Here is an 8,552-nt window from a genome sequence, read left to right as displayed (position 1 = left end):
ATGCAGCTCAATATCCAAAAAACAAACAACCCAGTCAAAAGTGGGCAGAAGACTTAAATATACATTTCTCCAAAGAAGATATACAGATTGCCAACAAACACATGAAAGAATGTTCAAAATCATTAGTCATCAGAGAACTGAAAATAAAAACTGCAATGAGATATCATCTCACACAGGTCAGAATGGCCATCATCAAAAAATCTACAAACAGGGCTTCCCTGGTGGTGCAGTGGTTGGGAGTCCGCCTGCCGATGCAGGGGACACGGGTTCGTGCCCCAGTCCTGGAGGATCCCACATGCCGCGGAGCGGCTGGGCCCGTGAGCCATGGCCGTTGAGCCTGCGCGTCCGGAGCCTGTGCTCCGCAACGGGAGAGGCCACAACAGTGCAGAGGCCCGCGTACAAAAATAAAATAAAATAAAATAAAATAAAACCTACAAACAGTAAATGCTGGAGAGGGTGTGGAGAAAAGGGAACCCTCTTGCACTGTTGGTATGAATATAAATTGATACAGCCACTATGGAGAACATTGTGGAGGGTCCTTAAGAAACTAAAAATAGAACTATCATATGACCCAGCAATCCCACTGCTGGGCATATACCCTGAGAAAACCATAATTCAAAAAGAGTCATGTACCACAATGTTCATTGCAGCTCTATTTACAATAGCCAGGACATGGTGGCAACCTAAGTGTCCATCAATAGATGAATGGATAAAGAAGATGTGGCACATATATACAATGGAATATTACTCAGCCATAAAAAGAAACGAAATTGAGTTACTTATACTGATGTGGATGGACCTAGAGTCTGTCATACAGAGTGCAGTAAGTCAGAAAGAGAAAAAGAAATACCGTATGCTAACACATATATATGGAATCTAAAAAAAATGGTCATGAAGAACCTAGGAGCAAGACGGGAATATAATCACCGACCTACTAGAGAATGGACTTGTGGATATGGGAGGGGGAAGGGTAAGCTGTGACAAAGTGAGAGAGTGGCATGGACATATATACACTACCAAACGTAAAATAGATAGCTAGTGGGAAGCAGCCGCATAGCACAGGGAGATCAGCTCGGTGATTTTTGACCACCTAGTGGGGTGGGATAGGGAGGGTGGGAGGGAGGGAGACGCAAGAGAGAAGAGATATGGGGACACATGTATATGTATAACTTTGTTATAAAGCAGAAACTAACACACCATTGTAAAGCAATTATACCCCAATAAGGATGTTAAAAAAATTTTTTTTAATAAAATAAAATGATGCTTACAAATTTTTGTGTCATAGGAAAATCCTATTTGTGTAGGGTTAAGTTTTTAAAGCAGTATAGCAAAGAATATATACTATTTGATCTCAAGTATATAAAGAAAAAATGGAGGTTAAAAAGAAATAACTGAAAGAGAACATCCCAAATATTCCCAGTGGGTAGTAAATTTACAGATTATTTTCTTCAATCTCTTTATCATTTTCTGTACTTTTCATAATTTCTGCAGTGGGCATGCAGCACCCTGATGACTGGGGAGGAAAAACTAATATTTAAGAATGAAAACAAAAGCTGGTAAGATATTTCATTGAGCAGTAGCTGCACTTTGTCATTGGAGGTCCTCTTGACAAATACAAGCCCCTCACCCTCGGATCTTGACTTTCCACCCTCCTACATTGCCTTTTCTGCCTGGGGGAAAGCTGCGTCCCTCATGCCATCCAGGAATCAGGTAGGGACCCCTCATGTCCCAGAGCAGGGATGTCTCAGGCTGTGGACAGGAGTGGCGGCGAGCTGAGGCCTAACACCATCAGAGAACTCTGAGTCCATTGCTCTGAGCAGGGAGAGCCTCCCAGAAGGGAGAATGTTGAGAGCTCTTTGGAAGGAGGGGGAAATGTTTGTGGGGAAATCAGATAGGTGAAAAATTTAAAAAGAAGGAGTGAATCAACTCCAAAGCATCCTCCTCCTGCTTTTTTAAATCTGATGGAGGGTGCTGGTGTGTAAAAACTTCACAGTTAATGAGAAGAGACTGCACGCAGAGGACCTACCCAGATGTGGAGGGGTGGGTGGTACAAGGGAAAAGATGGCCCTGAGCTGAGTGAAATCTGCAACCTAGAACTGGTGACATTTAGCTATACACCCTCTATCTTCTCTTTCGGTTTTACTCCCCTACTTTAACCCCCTTCCTCCTCTCCTCTGATTGTTTTAATCCACCTGGAGTCCCACCCCAGGAGAGAATAGGAAGTGCAAAGGCCATGCATTCTCTTCCCAAGGTCACTGCTAGCTGCTGAAGCTGAACTTAGCCGAGTGAAAAGAACTAGTTGTTTTTTTCAGGTTTGGTTTCCAGGGGAGGACTTTGGCACCTATGCCTTTCAAAGGTTCCCTGGGAAGTGAGGGTAGTGCCCAGGGCAGAGAGAACTGGCCTCTCTCACCCTCGCTGTGCAGTTCCAGGTCCTGCCCACTCCCACCCTCAGCTCTACGGTGGATCTGGTGAAGGGTTAATGGAAAGTGAGGGTGTCTTTGGCCCTGGCACCTCCCCTGCAGTGTTTACTACTCCTGCTCCCAACCTCTCCTGTCTTGACTTCTGTTCCCATAATTCCCCCTCTGGTAAGTTCCTATAAGGAGGAGAGGCCCTTCCATGGTGATTCATGGAATCAGAAGGTTCCTTCAGGTACATTTAATCCATGACCATGGTTTTACAGAGGAGAAAAGGGAGTCACAGAGGACCAAAGTTATAACAAATGATGGCACTGCTCTTTGAGACTCAGGTCCTTCCCAATAAACACCCCATTTTTCCAAGGAAGGGAGAGGATAAGCAGGGCCCAGTAGTTCCTGATGCCACTAACCTCTCCCCACATGGTCCTAGCACCTACCCTCCCCTTCTACCTCATGCCTGCCCTGCGTGACTGAATGACTTAGTACAATTGCACTTGCTTACTCATTTCTAATCACATCCTAGGATCTCATGTCCTCATGATGGTAAATAAAAGTGAACAGAAGAAGTTGCCTAATGACCTGGAACATCAAGTTTATACCTTTCCCAAATCAGAATTAACTTGGTCTAAATCTAGTCAAGTCAGAACCAAGCATTAGCAGATGGCCTGTCCACTTGGCCATTTTCCCCAGTCTCTTAAGGCATAGTGAGTCATTCTCAGGGGCTGGCTTAGCCAAGATGAGTCAGCATCTCCTGTTTGTGTACATGGTCATTACTTTCTCTTTAGAAAAAAAAGCCCTTGTCTATAGGTGCAATGGGCATTTCAAGATGAAAAGCATTGATTAAAAAATTCCTCCTCTTCAAAAGACATCACCAGTTTTATACAGTGTCTGAAAACCCACCATTCAAGATATTTCTCAAATCAATGACCCTTTATAGAATGTTAGATGAGGCCAGAATAGCATTTTACTAAGTGATAGTCAGTACATCTCAGTGGTTAAGAATTCAGTTTCTGGACTGAGTTCCACTTCTGCTAAGATGAGTAAGCTCTTACTATACCAACGTTAGTAAAGACAACAACTATAAACTCTGAACCAAAAAAAAAAATAGCAAAAACAAAAAAGCCTACCTGAAGACCCTGGAGAATATACAAAGCAGGCAGAGGGAAAGTGATACTTGGAAGAAGGGAATCATATGAGGTGAGTCTCCTGTTTTTAATGACTTAGCCTGAAAGCAAGCTACAGTCAATATCCTGAGGGGTGGCTAAACCTGGTAGAAAACCCACAGTCCTTCTGATCTGAAGAACCAGGGAACAGAGTTTATGGCAACCATAGCTGCTGGAGAATTAGGCGGAAAGGAGAGAAACAGAGAGAAGTTTCAAATTTCATGTGTAAACTCTGCCCAATTTTCTGCCTGACCCCTAATCACCCACATACAGGACAGAATTTAAGCAGCCCAGCTAAGGATAAGACAACTGAACTGAAATTAGAGATGGCTCCCCAAAAAACAGAGTTTACAGTTTGAGTCCAACCAAGTTAATTGTTTGTTAAAGCAAAAATTTAAAACTCTTTGGGAATACAACAAATCCAGCCTCCACAACATAAGAATCACAATATCTGGGACACAACTCAAAATCTCTTGGTATATGAAGAAACAGGAAAATATGACTCATTCTCAAGGGAAAAGAAAATCAACAAAAACCAATCTCAAGGCAAAGATGTTTAGATAATTAGAAAATTACTTTAAAGCAGCAATTTTTACTATGCTAAATGATGAAAATATTGTAAGTCTCAGCAGATAAATAAAAACTAGTTTAAAAAGAATCAATGATTACCATCACATCAAAAAGAGTAAAATACCTAGAAATAAATCTACCTATGGAGGCAAAAGACCTGTACTCCGAAAACTATCAGATGCTGATGAAAGGAATCAAAGATGGCAAAAACAGATGGAAAGATATACCAAGTTCTTGGATTGGAAGACTCAATATTTTCAAAATGACTATACTACCCAAAGCAATTTACAGGTTCAATGCAATCCCTATCAAATTACCAATAGCATTTTTCACAGAACTAGAATAAAAAATCTTAAAATTGGTATGGAAATACAAAAGACCCTGAATAGCCAAAGCAATCTTGAGAAAGAAAAACAGAGCTGGAGAAACCACGCTCCCTGACTTCAGACTGTATATTAAGCTACAGTAATCAAAAGAGTATGGTACTGGCACAAAGACAGACTTATACATCAATGGAATAGAAATCCCAGAAATAAACCCATGCACATATGGTCAATTAATTTATGACAAAGGAAGCAAGAACATAAAATGGAGAAAAAAACAGTCTCTTCACTAAATGGTGCTGGGAAAACTGGACAGCTAATGTAAAAAAAAATGAAATTAGAACATTGTCTAACATCATACATGAAAATAAACTCAAGATGGATTAAAGACCTAAATGTAAGGCCAGATACTATAAAACACCTACAGCAAAACATAGGCAGAACACTCTTTGACATAAATTACAGTAATAGCTTTTTGGATCCACCTCCTAGAGTAATGAAAATAAAAATAAACAAATGGGACCTAATGAAACTTAAAAGCTTTTGCACAGCAAAGGAAACCATAAATAAAATGAAAAGACAACCTGAAAGAATGGGAGAAAATATTTGCAAATGATGCTACCAACAAGTGATTAATCTCCAAAATATACAAACAGCTCATGCAACTCAATATCAAAAAAAACAAACAACCCAATCAAAAAAATTGGGAGGAAGATCTAAATAGAGATTTCTCCAAAGATGACATACAGATCACCAAAAAACACAGGAAAAAATGCTCAACATCGCTAATTATTAGAGAAATGCAAATTAAAACTACAAAGAGGTATCACTTCACATTGGTCAGAAAGGCCATCAACAAAAAGTCTACAAACAATAAATGCTAGAGAGAGGATGGAGAAAAGGGAGCCCTTCTACACTGTTGATAGGAATGTAAATTCGTACAGCCATTATGGAGAATGGTATGGAGTTTCCTTAAAAAAACTAAAATTAGAGCTACCATATGATCCAGCAATTCCACTCTTGGGCATATATCCAGAAAAGATGAAAGCTCTAAGTTGAAAAGATACATGCTTTGGAGGAGGAACCAAGATGGTGGAGTAGAGGACATGCTCTCACTCCCTCTTGCGAGAACACCAGAATCACAACTAGCTGCTGGACAATCATCAACAGGAAGACACTGGAACTCATCAAAAAATATACCCCACATTCAGAGACAAAGGAGAAGCCACAATGAGACCATAGGAGGGGGGCAATCACAGTAAAATCAAATCCTAAAACTGGAGGGTGGGAAACTCACAGACTGGCAAACACTTATGCCACAGAAGTCCCCACTGGAGTGAAGGTTCTGAGCCCCATATCAGGCTTTAAACCTGGGGGTCCAACAACAGGAGGAGGAATTCCTAGAGAATCAGACTTTGAAGCCTAGTGGGAATTGATTGCAGGACTTCGACAGGACTGGGGGAAACAGAGACTCCATTTTTGGAGGTCACACACAAAGTAGTGTGTGCATCAAGACCCAGGGGAAGGAGCAGTGGCCCCAGGGGAGACTGAACCAGACTTACATGCTAGTGTTGGAGGGTCTGCTGCAGAGGCGGGGTGTGGCTCTGTTTCACTGTGGAGACAAGGACACTGGCAGCAGAAGTTCTGGGAAGTACTCCTTGGCATGAGCCCTCCCAGAGTCTGTCATTAGACCCACCAAAGAGTCCAGGTAGGCTCCAGTGTTGGGTTGCCTCAGGACAAACAACCAATAGGGAGGGAAGATAGGCAACCTTCCAGAAAAAGAATTCAGAATAATGATAGTGAAGATGACCCAGGAACTCGGAAAAAGAATGGAGGCAAAGATAAAGAAGATGCAAGAAATGTTTAACAAAGACCTAGAAGAATTAAATAACAAACAAACAGAGATGAACAATACAATAACTGAAATGAAAATTATACTAGAATGAATCAATAGCAGAATAACTGAGATAGAAGAATGGATAGGTGACCTGGAAGACAGAATTGTGGAATTCACTGCCACAGAACAGAATAAAGAAAAAAGAATGAAAAGAAATGAAGACAGCCTAAGCGACCTCTGGGACAACATTAAACGCAACAACATTTGCATTATAGGGGTCCCAGAAGGAGAAGTGAGAGAGAAAGGACCAGAGAGAATATTTGAAGAGACTATAGGTGAAAACTTCCCTAACATGGGAAAGGAAATAGCCACCCAATTCCAGGAAGCACAGCGAGCCCCACAGGATAAACACACTGATACACATAGTAATCAAATTGACAAAAATTAAAGACAAAGAAAAATTATTGAAAGCAGCAAGGGAAAAATGATAAATAACATACAAGGGAACTCCCATAAGGTTAACAGCTGATTTCTCAGCAGAAATTCTACAAGCCAGAAGGGAGTGGCATGATATACTTAAAGTGATGAAAGGGAAGAAACTACAAGCAAGATTACTCTACCCGGCAGGATCTCATTCAGATTCGATGGAGAAATCAAAAGCTTTACAGACAAGCAAAAGCTAAGAGAATTCAGCACCACCAAACCAGCTCTACAACAAATGCTAAAGGAACTTCTCTAAGTGAAATCACAAGAGAAGAAAAGGACCTACAAAAACAAACCCAAAACAATTAAGAAAATGGTCATAGGAGCATACATATTGATAATTACGTTAAACGTGAATGGATTAAATGCTCCAACCAAAAGACACAGGCTTGCTGAATGGATACAAAAACAAGACCCATATATATGCTGTCTACAAGAGACCCACTTCAGACCCAGGGACACATACAGACTGAAAGTGAAGGGATGGAAAAAGATATTCCATGCAAATGGAAATCAAAAGAAAGCTGGAGTAGCAATTCTCATATCAGAGAAAATAGACTTTAAAACAAAGACTATTACAAGAGACAAAGAAGGACACTACATAATGATCAAGGGATCGATCCAAGAAGAAATAACAATTGTAAATATTTATGCACCCAACATAGGGGCACCTCAATACATAAGGTAAATACTAACAGCCATAAAAGGGGAAATTGACAGTAACACAATCATAGTAGGGGAATTTAACACCCCACTTTCACCAATGGACTGATCATCCAAAATGAAAATAAATAAGGAAACACAAGCTTGAAATGACACATTAAACAAGATGGACTTAATTGATATTTATAGAACATTCCATCCAAAGACAACAGAATACACATTCTTCTCAAGTGCTCATGGAACATTCTCCAACATAGATCATATCTTGGGTGACAAATCAAGCCTTGGTAAATTTAAGAAAATTGATATCATGTCAAGTATCTTTTCCGACCACAACACTATGAGACTAGATATAAATTACAGGAAAAGATCTGTAAAAAAACACAAACACATGGAGGCTAAACAATACACTACTTAATAACGAAGTGATCACTGAAGAAATCAAAGAGGAAATCAAAAAATACCTAGAAACAAATGACAATGGAGACACGATGACCCAAAACCTATGGGATGCAGCAAAAGCAGTTCTAAGAGGAAAGTTTATAGCAATACAATCCTACCTTAAGAAAAAAGAAACATCTCAAATAAACAAGCTGATCTTGAACCTAAAGCAATTAGAGAAAGAAGAACAAAAAAAACCCAATGTTAGCAGAAGAAAAGAAATCATAAAGATCAGATCCAAAATAAATGAAAAAGAAATGAAGGAAACATAGCAAAGATCAATAAAACTAAAAGGTGGTTCTTTCAGAAGATAAACAAAATTGATAAACCATTAGCCACACTCATGAAGAAAAAAAGGGAGAAGACTCAAATCAATAGAATTAGAAATGAAACAGGAGAAATAACAACTGACACTGCAGAAATACAAAGGATCATGAGAGATTACTACAAGCAACTATATGCCAATAAAATGTACAACCTGAAAGAAAGGGACAACTTCTTATAAATGCACAACCTGCCAAGACTGAACCAGGAAGAAATAGAAAATATGAACAGACCAATCACAAGCACTGAAATTGAAACTGTGATTAAAAATCTTCCAACAAACAAAAGCCCAGGACCAGATGGCTTCAGAAGCGAATTCTATCAAACATTTAGA

This window comes from Leucopleurus acutus (assembly GCF_964270905.1).
Source record: "Leucopleurus acutus genome assembly, chromosome: 13".
Taxonomy (NCBI): domain Eukaryota; kingdom Metazoa; phylum Chordata; class Mammalia; order Artiodactyla; family Delphinidae; genus Leucopleurus; species Leucopleurus acutus.
The sequence above is the reverse complement of the archived record's forward strand: the minus strand, read 5'-3'. Positions refer to the sequence as shown.